Genomic DNA, 13635 nt, shown 5'->3' on the forward strand with positions numbered 1-13635 from the left:
CCTGCTGTGCATGAATCCAGTTTGTGGAGGACGGCACAAGGTGGGCGTGGATGTTCCAGAGAATCTTCCACTCCATGGATTCCTCACCCTTCCTCCCTATTCCCATGGGATGGTCAGCTAAGCGCCGTGTGTAGGTGACTTCAGATGTAGAACTGAGGTAGACTAGAACAACTGCGCAGCCCCCCTGTGGTGAAGTATTCCTTCCCTGCACATATCCTCAGTACCCCATCTGGGTACTTGGTCTAGATAAAACCAATGTGATATGGGAGTTAGACATGGACATACTGTTAGCTTCATTGGCTTTCTTTGGCTTTTGGACTCAAAATGGGTTTGTTCCAGATCCTCTACAATGTTGTGTATTTATTGATGATGATTCTAAATTGACACACACACCTTTTGTTAGTTTAAGCAACAGATAATCCTCTTTCATTTAATGCATAGAGTTGTAGGGCTGAGAGGAGTTCTATCCTTGTGCATAGCTGGATTGGCCCTAACTGTGGAGATTAGTTCTGTTGGTTGTGTAGGAATCTGACTGCTTTAAATCAAAAGCTGAATATCTCTATAGAACAGCAAACATCTTAGTTTAAGGACTTAAGTACTGTATTTCTTCAAACCAGTGCTTTCTCATTTCAATAATTCTTTTACCCTGCCCTTGTTCCAACCCTCTCTCCACAGTTGTTAAGCACTGTGCAATTCCCAATTTAGCACAGAAATTAAAAGTGAGACTCTGATCACTTTTTCGTGAAATGGCCCTGTCACGTTTCAGCAAATATTGATTTAAGTTCTGAAGAAAAATAAGCATCTGGGACCCAGCTGAAGTAGCAGCCTTTATAGACTTGCAGTGATACGATTATCATTATCATTGCCATTAAACACTCATGAGAACTGTTAATTAATTAACCCTGCCTGGCGTGTGTGCGCATGTGTGTTCATTCCCCTACCCCATTGTCCCTTCCTTTTTTCTTCTTGGGGAAATGGAGAGGGAGGGAAGATCAGAGTCAGAAAGACTTAATTTGTTCCTTCACATGAGCTGAGCAGCTCTTGATTTATTTTATTGTTTCTGTTCTTTCATGAAATCTTTTAGCTCACTTTCCTGGATTACACAGACAAGGATGGTGGTTCAGATCAATCCTAGGCATTAGAATCTAGGGATCCTTGGTTTTTAAAGTAGTTCCATTCCGTAATGTAATTGTGGGCCTGCTCTTATTTAAAGGGAGGTTTGCCTTTGACGTCAGTGGGGGTGGGAGCAGGCAATAAATCTCAGATCTATGCTTTTCGGTCTCTGAACAAGACACCTTTTTTTTTTTTTTTTTCAGTTTCTGTGTGATGATTATGTTAAGCCTGCTTGTGTTATGTTGAAAACTGCCCTCAATGAAGAACTGAAGGATGATTTTGAAGAAAGCTTTTCTTCCATGATGTGAGCTTGTCTTTGAAATGATGATCAGCAAAGGTGGTTTGTGCTGCCCTAAACTGCTGGAAGCGGGAAGGTGGGAAGGGAAGAACTAGACTGTCAGTGACTTTCCTCTGCAACTGTGGCTCTGGAGGAAGATGCAACGTGTAATCTGAATCTGTTGCCTCACCCCAATTGTTTGGGGGACAGAACTTTCAAGGCCAGTTTTGGACCAGAGTGGGAGTAGGTTCTCACCTCTTTTGCACAGGGTAGGCTAGCAGTAAATTTTTCTCTATAGATCAGTTTGTGATTTGTTGAATCATCATAGGGTGCTTATTTTTCTGGATTGCATTAGCATGTAGAGGCCCTGCAACCAAGATGGGGGGTGCATAGTGAGAGGTGTTTGTGACCTGTCCATGCTTAGGATAGACCACCTGAAAATGTTAAGGTCAAGGCAGGATGTAAAAGGGAAGCAGCTTCTCCCACTACTGGTGGGTAACTCTGAAATTAGACTCCCCAACCAGCCGCAAACAGTGCTTCTAATCCCCCACACTGGTTATCAAGAAGCTAAAACAAAAAATTACACAGACCCCTTTACTGCATTTCAGTATCTGGCTCCCAATTAGCCACTAGGTCCAGTAAAGAGATCAGTTATTAAAACTCTATGCTCTTTACCAAAAAGTTCTCCTGACCCTAAAGGGTCAGCCACAGTACCAGATCAATATAAGTTTGGATCTTTCTCAAAATACCAGGCTGTCAGCCAATCCTTTAGTAACTAACACTAAAGATTTATTATAAAAGGAAAGAAACCAACAAGGTGAGAGGTGTTATATGATTAAAGCAATCAGATACATACAAATGATTTGAAAGTCCATATATATCAGGTTTTCAATAGAATTGCAGAGTTTGCAGGCTTATATAGTCTCTCTGGTGTACATCCAGAACCTGGTTGGGTTTCAGTCTTTTGTTTCACATCTTCAGTTGCAGATGAGTTGATCCAGAGATAGGAAATAGGAATGAAGACTGAAGACAATATGAATGTGGTGTAGCTGCCTTTTATAGTGGATCGCCATGTCCATAGGGCATGTTCTGGTGACTCATCAGGTGTAGCCCTGGCTTCTCTCCCTGGGCTAGTACCTCTGAGTTTCCTTGATAGGCCATTAAGGAGCCTTGATACTTCTGCGATCCTGTCTGGGGTGTTGCCCAGAAAAACAGCACAAGTTGAAATACAGATATATCAAACATATCCATAACTTACAACAAACATGGAGAAATGAGAGAGAGTTACTTGCACAGTCTTGATGGAGTGAAAAGTCGGAACCCTACTTAAAGCCCTGACCTGCAAAGATTTCAGATGTTTAACCTTATATAAGTAGCCCCGTTACTTGCAGTGCAAAAGTATATGGTTATCTTATTGAAAATAGAAAGCATGTGTATATCTTTGCACAATTCGAGCTCTAGATTGTAAACTTTTCAGGGCCGTGACTGAGGCATCAAGTACGTCTGAGGATCTGGGCCAAACTCCCACTGAAAGTTTCCTTAGTCTTTGTGCAGCACCTAGCACAATGGAATCCAGTTCTCAGTTGGGGCTTAATTTGTGCGGGGGCTTGTCATGGCTCAGCCCTGGCACTTCTTCTGTTATGATGTTCTCTGCATGTGAGGTCATGCCAGCAGTGGCAGAGCAGCACACTCTGCAAAATGGCGTCCTCCGTTCAGTGAGCTCTGCAAGAAAAACCAGGCAGAAAAACCAGTGGGCCACAACTGGGTAAAAAATGTCACCAGTCTTTAGAAAGGTAAGCCCAAAAGTACCAGAATGGTGTTCCAGAGCATTCTGGCGCAATTATACCACTGGTGGTAGTGATAATAGCTCAAGGAGATTGTGGGCTCTTTTTGTAGAGCACAGCCCTATTGGCAGTGGTCTTTCAAATTTGTTATAATTTTGGAAGTGCGGTTCTTAGGAACAGTATTATTGTTATTGCTTGAGTCCTGGCACCTCTTCCTTTACAATTTAAGCACTGGCTGCTATAGTGAAAATAATAATAATCAAAAGCATAAATAACCATTGACACTGAGCTATTGTAGCAACTAAAAGGCAGCAGAAAGAGGGGGTAGGGAACATGCAAAAATGAAGGGAAAAATGTCTTGACTTTATTTATACGAAGTGTCCAGTGCCATTGTGTGCATATTTCCCAGGTTTTCTTACTGAAAATCCTTTTTTTGAAGTTCCCTTCATAATTTAAATTACTTAAATTTGTTGTTTGAACTTCAGACTATAAATGAGAAAAAAATAAACAATCTTTATTCACACAGGGATTTTGCTCTCTTTTCCAGGTCATTTGATCCTGAAAAATGTTCAGAATCCATCCTCATCCTCTGCTTTTAATTAAACCTCCTTGATTTGTGCATATAACTTTGTTTAGACTTAAAAAAAATCCTAAACCCAAAAACTTAGTGATGCATGTTTCCCAGAGTTTTTACAATCCAGTCCAGCTTTGCACTGAATAGATAATCCTCCCCCCCCCCCCGTTCTAATTAATTTAAATTGAAATTGGAGAATATTTAAAAGCTTATCAAAGTGAAAGACTGATTGACTGTTAAGCCACAGTCCTGTAATCAGATGTGCTAGCAAACACCACTGCACTGTTATGGTAGTGGCCAAGATACAATGTAGCACTGACTGTGTATTATAATTCCCATATGGTACTATAGATTATATCCATTTTACAGATGGGTAAACTGAAACCACACTCCTAACCTGCAATATCTAAGATGTAATAGTCTTTTCTTAAGTAGATACACTTATAATAATGGAGGTTGGGTTTTTACATTAAGAGACAGACCACTGGTCTAATAGCTAATTTGTATATTTCATGAGTCTAGGGCTCCCATGCTATCGCAAGCTACTGAATTTAAGACAGCCGTTTCATCCAGAATGAATTGTGCTCAGAGCAGTCTAGAGTGTGTGTAAAATCAGAGCAGGATCTAATGCAAAACTGAACTGATGTCTGAATATTAGAATGGATGAGTTTTGTAAAATGGACAGAGCATATACATATTCGTATACGTATTCATAAAGGTAGAACTGAGCTACACTAGAGAATGAAGGATAAAATGAAACATGAGGATTTTAATATTGTCCGTACAAGTTGGGCCCAGAATATCAGCTCAGTCTTTGAGTTCTGAGCTCCTAGATCTTTCAGTACATTCAATATGTCCAGGCCAGGAGGCTTCGAAGGCACCCAAGGAATGACAGGAGTGTATGTTTGCTGGAATTCACAAGCCATATGAGACCATCTCAGTGGAAATAAGTCTCTTTAGTTCCAATCTGAGTTGGCCCTTTAAAACTTGGGTGGGCAGGAGAAAGATGTTCGAATGAGGGTTCACTAACACTTAGCTCAGCCAGCCAGCCTAACTGTGATGTGGTGTGGGTGGTGAAGAGGAGTGGGGAGAGAGTGGAAAAGCGCAAAGAACTAAGGATCAGAGTAGAAGTGAAAAGGCAGAACAACAGTGTATTTTGGTGTGTCCGCCATTGGGCACATTTAATGTAATAAAGTAATGGTATCAGCATAATTTGACCACTCATCCCTTTATATTTAAGGGCTGTTTCTCATTTGGTGTCTAATATCCCAAGTCTCAAAACAAGTCAATGTAGAATCGTAGCACAATATGGCTGGAAGGGACCTCCAGAGATCACCTAATCCATCCTCCTGCACTGAGGCAGGATTTAGTATACCTAGACCATCCCTGACAGGTTTGTCTAATCTGTTCATAAAAATCTCCAAGGACAGGGATTTCACAGCCTCCTTAAGTAACCTTATTCCAATACGTAACCATCCTTCTAATTAGAAAGCTTTTCCTAATAGACAAGGACTGCTTTAAAAGTTGAAGCCACAATTTGATAATGCTGTATACTTACCTAAAAAAGCTCAAATCATCTCAATTTATCTTACATTGTTTTCTTCTCACAGTTCTTTCCCTCTATCCCACTGACCATGATAGGCAGGGAATGCTGTTTGCCAGAGGCTGGGAATGGCCAACAGGATGGATCACTTGATGTTCATGCACAGCCTTCAGCATGTAAATTACCCCCCAGATATACTGCAAGAGAGTTACAGCCAGCCAGCCCGACACTTTTGAATTATACTGCAGAGCAACACCAGCAACTTCCCAGTCCCAGACTTTCCCCTAGAAATGTGCGTCTTGTGCTGCCTGGTACCCTTCTGGGCAATACAAACTCATACAAAGTCCATCATTTCATTAATAGAAAATGATATGCACAAACCTTGTTATTTCAAAGAAGTTCCTCTAAACCTTCCAGTCCAAACACACTGGCTTAGATAAAACAATAAAACTGGTTTATGAACTATAGAAAGATAGATTTTTAAGTCATTACAAGTAATGGGGCATAAAAGTCAGAATTGGTTACAAAGAAATAAAAGGTAAAATGCAAACTAATACCTAACATAACAAGCTAAAGTAAATTCAAAGCAAAGGATCTCTCTCATCACATGTTCCAGTAGCCTTACTGGCTGAAGCTTTCAGCCAGGATCACATCTCACTCCAATGATGCTTCCTTTGTCTTTCAAATGTCATCGATGCCATGAGTAGAGATGAAGGAATAGATCATTTGGGTCCTCTCTCCTCACTTCTTATAGTATTTTTCCTCTGAAAATCATCTCCAGCTGAAGTTCCTGAGCCAGAGTCTGTTTGCACGAGAATTTCCAGCTGCTCCACTGTCAAGATGTAAATTTCTCACTCACACAGTCTTTCTGCCAAAGAATGGTCACTTAACCAGGCCATCTGATTTTGTTGACACCTGTCTGAGGTGTCAGTTTGCCTTTTGGCTCCGAGGAACTGGTTTGTGCCCACTTTTCTAAATTTGGAGCATATCTTAGTAAAATCATTTAGTAGAATCTTTATTACAACATTGCCAGACATATTTTATCAGGATAACGATGACCAGCAAATTATGAATTTTCAAATGATACCTCACAAGGCATACTTTGCACAAAATTCATTATAGTCTTTTTAAAAAGGTGAACATAAGGGTATTGACTGTAACCACAGTCCTTTCATTATTTATTTGGCAGTGTGATAGCCTTTCAGACTTTCATTACATTTGGGGTTATTGTATTTGGCTGTTTTCAGAAGAGCTCTAAGGCCCAATTCTTGACATCCGTGAACAGCCTGAGCAACAGAATGCCACAACAATTCATAAATATGAGCACAAGTAAACACAGTGAGTGAAATCATGGCCTCATGAAGTCAGTGGGAGTTTTGCCATTGATTTCAATGGAGGCAGAACTTCATCCAGTGAATTCACATTGCTGTTGTCCATGAGGTTAAATTTTCTATGACTATTCTGCCAAACACTAGATTATTCAAGAAAACAGTCACAAATTTGGAAAGTTTCTGAATATTTAGAATAACTGATTATTCATACAAGAAGTTCTTGGGTTGTTTTGCTATTCTGTTCAAAAGTTTAATCCAGCTAGGAAGCAGAAACAATACTGTAGGATCTATGTGACCAAACACAAATAGAAATTAGGTCCCCCGCTCCCCCCCACACACACTTATGAAGTTTTCAATGGCTTGGTTTTATGTGAACATATATTTTGCATTGAAATAACACAAACTACATAACAGCTATGATGTGATTAACCCTCATGTCCTGATGAGTGCACAAATAACTTGTGCAACCACTCCCTGTGAAAGATGATAGTCCTGCTTAGTAGTGATACACTTCCAGCAAGGGACCAGTGACAAAGAAATCAAATCAATGTACTAAAGCCTGACACTTTTAAAATACTGTTTAGTCTGACGTGAGCAAAATAGGCTTGTTCTACACACACTTGTACTGGTGTGTGTTTTTAAAATTGATTTTAGTTAGTCTGGTGCAAACTGCATGTGGACCCTCTTTTATATAAGTTTGCAGCTGGCTTATGTTGGTTTAACTTCCATCAGTTAAAGAATTCAGTTAGGGCTGATGACAACATTTGCAGTCAACTGTTAGTTCCATTATGCCACAGCAGACAATCTACCAGAAGGATAAAGCTTATTTGTGCAGAGGGCACAGCTTTCGTGGGGGCCAGTCAAAGATGGTGGATTAAACTCCCATGGGATATGAGAACCACCACAGATCTCATCCCCTTCCTGTCCAAGTGTAAAGCACATTCCTTCAACCTTCTCTTTGCCAACAAAAATACATACAGCAGCAGAGAAACTAAATATAAAAAATCCACATGCAATTTGCCCCTGGGGAGAGGAAGAGAGAGCAGAAATGAACCACACATGAGAAATGCTATTTGTATTGTTTAATGCTCTATTGAAAGGTGCTCAGTACCATGAAGGGTGCGGTTTAAGAGCCTAATACAACAGATATATACCATATGGGCTGTAACCCTGAAGCACAAGAAGATGAGGTGAGGATGGAGTGTCCTTTTTAAATGTCAATAGCCTTGCTTTGGTTGCTTTTTGTTTTTCATGTAATCCTAAGGTTATGATGACACAGGTTTTTTGCCTGTGTGGTGTTAATGCATTTTACAGTGATTGATTTAACAGCATATGCCAAAATATAGCCCAGTGCAACTCTCTTAACAGAAGAAATTGAAACTAGAGAAGGATGTTTCATTTCCGGTAGATTCTATGTCCGCAAAAGCAATGACTTCCAAGGCTTCCTGTGTTCTTGCCTGCTTGGTTTTGTTGATTGGTTGTGGATTATGATTTACAATAGCAAAATAAAGCAGTCTTGTAATGGCAAAATCATTACAGGCCAAATTTCCCTCCCATTGAAGTCAATTACAAACCCCTGCTTGAGGCATTTAAGTTTAGAACAAAGGAAAGGAACATTTAAGAAAAGGAAAATCTTCAACAGCAAGGTTATTCATTTCAGTTCCTGTTTCCATTGTTATCAGATCAGTTTTGGAGGAAGGTACCTGTCTATGGTGGCTAAGTCAAGCATTTTTCTGCTGTTCTCTTCACACGGCAGACTAGGGATTTACTGCACTCAAGGCTGCTGCCAGAGTCGGTCTTGTCAGATTGGGAATTGTAACTCTCACAGCAGGGAGGCTGTGTGTGTGGGGGGAGGAGGGGGGATTGTGGAAGGGGCTGGAGGTTGCTATCTGGGACACAATGCAAACTAGAGAATTTGCAACAAGAGAAGGTTTTTGCAGATATTGGGTTGTGGTAGTCAATAGGTATAGAACAAAATAAATCTCTCTGCTCAGGCTTTCCTGTATGTCTCATTTGTTTAGTTCTGTGATGTCCAGTGAATCATTCATATAGGAGTTCAGAAGAGAGCTGTAGTTTCCATAAACAAGGGTACCATTTCCACCAAGATAGCTCTTTTATGAGAAATCTTCCCACTTTTTCCTTTTTTTGTCCTCTGCTCCTTTACTTCCCTTCCCTTTACTCCCATCACAGTCCCTCATCCATTCCCCTTGTACAAAAGTTCTCTAGCACTTTAGCAAAATGAAAATGATAGGGTTCTGTACATGTTTGTGTCCTATAGAAATTCTCACCACCTCCAACTGAATCACCCAATACAATGGGAACGGTGTCACGAGCACAAGGAGGGATTTCTTCTCTAGCAGCTCCTCTGTTGGACCTTCTGCTCTGCTCACTGCTGCACTAGCTTGGTCTTACTACACCATTCACTGCTGCTTGCTCTCTATTCTGGATCCATTTCCACTCCCATTCCAGTTTAGGGTGGTGGCGGCTGCTACTACTGCTCCCACAGAAATTATTCTAAAATTTATTCTAAAATTCAATGAAGAACTCTGTATATAAAATACATTTTTTTTAAAAAAAGGGTGCAAAGTGAAGAAATGGCAAATTAAGGTTGGCCATCTATAATGATTAGGCAACTCATGCAGGCTGTGATTGTCAAAGGTGCCTAAAGATTTAGATGACCAACTCCCATATAGAAGTAGGTACCTAACTCTTCAGCCCCCTTTGAAAATCTCTGCCATAATCTCTCTGGGCCTCCATTCTGATCCGTAAAAGAAGGATGAAAATACCTTTCTCTGAATTTATTTAGATTGTACGAGACAGTTCCCTGTCTCAAAGTTTAAAATGTGTATCTCCAGCACCTATCATAATGGAGCCCTGATCTTCTTACTGCAAATAAAAATGACAAATGACCATTGGCATTATCAACGAAATACACAAGCAGTAAAGGTATGAAGCAAAATGATATCTACTTGTAATTTATTATTCAGCCACTAGAGGCTCCTGTGGTGCTGAATAGAGTCCAAACAGGGTGTGACAAACTAGAGAGAAAGCTGGTACTGAAGTTGTGTAGAAGTCTTTTGTTGTTGTTGTTTTTGCAGTTTATAGCTGTGTTCTTCCCGCACCCCTCCCCTCCAAAAAAAAGCCTCCTTGTTTAAGAATATGTTTAAGTTCATATATCATGTTTAGCTGCAAATTTTTCCAAAGAAACAAGTAGAAATAAGCCACAGCACCTGGACAGCCAAATGTATTTCCAGTTACTTGATCTCCTTTTAAAAAGAACAGACTTCAGCTCCTAATGAGGAAAAGTCCCTTCGTTAGGGGAAGTTGTAAGGGATTAAGAGAAATCTTATTCTTTTCCCACATCCCCTTGTTGATGAGACACACAATTCAGAACTGTCTCATCCAAAACTAAAAGTGGGTGAGATGGGAACTGGAGATCTTGGTGTGTAACTATAATGAGCAAAACTCCAACAACACATCTAACTTCTGGTCCTTGAAGTTGTGTTTGGATGACTCTCCCTGTTATGGAGCCCTCTTGGAACACATTTTTATCTATTGCTCTTGGTAAACAGAAATAACCTTATACCTAAAACAATCTGAAACACAGCTAGTTTAAAGTGTCTGTTCATATATACAACAAGCAAGAGGAATGCTAATGCCAAACAATTGTCTGTATGTTCTGCATGCTTGCTCTTATACTTTGACCCTAGAGATAGTCTCCCATGTTAAAAGGGGTATTAGGGTTTGTGAAAGCTCATCCTAGTCAACCTGATTTCAGGGAGGATTCTTTTTCAAATTAAATGGGCAAATTATTACTCCAGATTCATAATTTTAGAACTGGTCTGATGCAGTCTGCAAAGCCCACACACCTGTTCTTCCTTAAGCAGACCATTAATTTCTGTTTGTATGTTTTTATGTTAGAAAAACATACATATCTTTGCTGGAAGGTTGCAGTGTAACACTACTTTATTTATTAGCACTTTCAATGATAATATACGAGAACCCTGTAACAGAGAGACAAAGCAGGCTGCTCCCTAAGGTAGAGAAGAACAACTCATCCTCACCTTATTTTAAACTGGCTCTGTCAAGATTGACTCAGCTTGCACGCTTTGCTACAGAGTGCCATAGCCTGCAAGCAGGACCCAGAAACACCCCCACCACATGCACACATGCACACACACTCTTTACATGACAGCTTGCAATTCCAATGCAACCCTCAGTATGCCATGCTTTCAGGCCTGAGCCTCATTTCCAAGCTAATGGCCTAACAGTCACAGCTGTCTGTTCCCCCTTTGTCTCCTGCCATGTACTTTACTGGTATTTGGTATGGCTTTAAATAGACTGTTCAGGTGGACTAGTCAAACTATCTCAAAAAGGATTGGATAGCAGTAACTAATTTAAATCTGTTTCTCTGTAGAAAAGCAACTTCAAGAGAAGTTTGTTGCTGACCTGAAGTTGGTGTGCTTTTTCTTACATTTAGAGCTTAACTGTGAAACGTGGAACTGCCCAACCACTAGGTGTTTGGGAGATGCCAGCTGGCCACACCACCACCTTTACTTCTTGTGGGGGTGATATCTGTCAGGTATGAACATTGCTTTGCAAAGGGCCTTCAAAGTGCTAGAAGCTTCTGCCCCAAAATAAGCACCAAGAACAGGGAGAATACTTCTTTTTCTGCAGCAGATAATAGACTAAATAACATGGACTTAGACTCCCCATAAAGTCAACCTGAGATGCCCCCTAATCACTTACATGAAGTTGTTAGGATATTCCAGTAGCTTCTCTAGCTAGTGCAGTAAACTTTACAGCTCAGTTTTTCACTCTTTGTGAAACTTATTGTACTAAAGCATCTTAGGGAGGCAAAATGAAACCACATTCAGCTAAGATAAAAGGCCAGACTCTGCTTCTGTGGCTTAATGGCTTCAATGGAGTAAAGAAAGTTGGTCCCTGACTTCAAAAAGTAAAACTGGAGTTGTATTCCAGGAATAGGAGTGCAGAAAATTGGAAGACTGGATCAGATCAGTGTGCCAAATAGTTGAGTATGCTCTGATGATAGGCAATACCGGATGCCTTGAAGGATGGCATAAGAGTCCTGCAGGGGCATATGTAAGGCCATCTGCCTGAGACATCTGCCTGAGACTCTTCATGGTCTCTAATAGTTAGAGATTAATTAATTAATTAATGCCCTGAAGCATGAAATTTAGCTCTTCCAAAATTATTATTGCAATGAATTATGATAACCCTGGATAGCCTTAATAGCCATGTAAGTAGTTAATCCTGACATTGGCCACTATTGGAAAACAGGATATTGGGCTAGATGGACCATTGGTCTGTCCCAGTATGGCCGTTCTTATGTAGTCGCGTTTTGAAATCTTGCTAAATTTGTGTCTTCAAAGGTATCATGTGGTAATGAGTTCCACAGTTTAATTACATATTATATGAAAATATTTCCTTTTATTGGTTTTGAATTTTCTATCTTTAAGTTAGTTGAATATCCTCTTGTTCTTGTGTTATGATCCAGGGTGAATAGATGTTCCCAATCTACCTCGTTTTGACCATTCATTTTTTGTTTTATATACTTTTATCATGTCCCCTCTCATCCATCTCCTTTCTAAAATACACAATCCCAATCTTTTCAGTCTCTCTTCATCTGAGAAACATTTGATCATTTTTGTTGGTAATCTCTGACTCCCCTCTAGTTCTGCAATATCCTTTTGAAGTTCTAGTGACCAGTACTAAATGCAGTACTCCAGGTGAGCCTGCGTCATTGATTTTTATATAAAGGCATTACAATGTGTTTGGTTTTATTCCCCATCCTGTTCTTTAGCCTAATATTCAGCCTTGTAAGGGATGATGCGCACACACAAATATCCCAAGTGACCTTTTTATCTGTGACAACTGCTTCCTTTGCTCACACATTTTGAATAGGTTTTTAGTTATTTTAATCCCCTCATGTCTCCTTTCCAGCATTCTCAATGGAAGCAAACAGGCAATCATTATGAACCTTCTACATTTTTAATTGTCTTATAGAATAGATAAGTGTTTGCTTTAATTATTAAAAACTTAAACTTTCTCTCCTGACTTTTAGAAAACAATTTAAAACAAAAAGTATAAGACAGTCAGTAACATGCAAATATTAATATAAGGCCAGCTTCTGCAGTCCTTTTTTCGTTCTTAGTAACAACTCTGGTCCCTTAGGATTTCCTGAGGATGGTCATTAGGACCAGATAGTGTATGGATCTCCCTCTCCCCATGGGAACTGTTTAGTTCCATGACCCCTTCTCCACTTCCACAGGGTAAGCTCACGGCTGTCTGCCCATCGAGGTATGAACACAAGGGGAGAGGCCGTGCTGAAGTGGGGTCACTCATTGTTCCCTGCTGTACACAACACAAGCACAAAGGCAGTATTAACATTCCAGCAGAGCACCCTTTATACTGGGTTAACTGCATTAGGGATAGTGTCAAAGACATGGGGTGGCAGAGCTGCAGGGCCCCAGAGCTCATGTGAATGTGAAGCCTTCCACATTGATGGCCCAATGTCCCTGGTGGGTTCCCAAGATTCCTGTGGATCATGGGGGAAACCTTGGGCTTGTGACATAGCTCCTGGTTTCTTCCATGAAGGGGCAAACATGTCCTGTCACAAATGGTGAATGCTGAAGTTATTCCATAAGGCGATCTCAGAAAGTGTTCTGGTCCCTGCACTGATATTAGTGCAAATGGGCACAATCTGTCCCTGAGTACGGGCATCAGGACTTGGCCCATTGGAAATGTCGTACTGGGGTGAATAAATGGTTCATCAAATCCAGTATCCTGTCTCTGCATGTAACCAATGCCAAATATTGTTCAGGTTTCTGTAAAACCCCACAGTGCAGGGGTGAAAGGAGTCTCGGGCAGAGAATTGTTAGCTGTGGTCAGCTTATGCCCTGAAACATGGGGACTGATAGCCCTTGTAATTTTCTCCTAGCTGATGTCATTGAGATGCTTTTCATACTTAAGTTCTAAGCCTTTTACTGAGT

The sequence above is a fragment of the Emydura macquarii genome, unplaced genomic scaffold, assembly GCF_026122565.2.
Source record: "Emydura macquarii macquarii isolate MOO-44397 ecotype Brisbane River unplaced genomic scaffold, CSIRO-AGI_Emac_v2 contig_499, whole genome shotgun sequence".
Classification (NCBI taxonomy): Eukaryota; Metazoa; Chordata; order Testudines; family Chelidae; genus Emydura; species Emydura macquarii.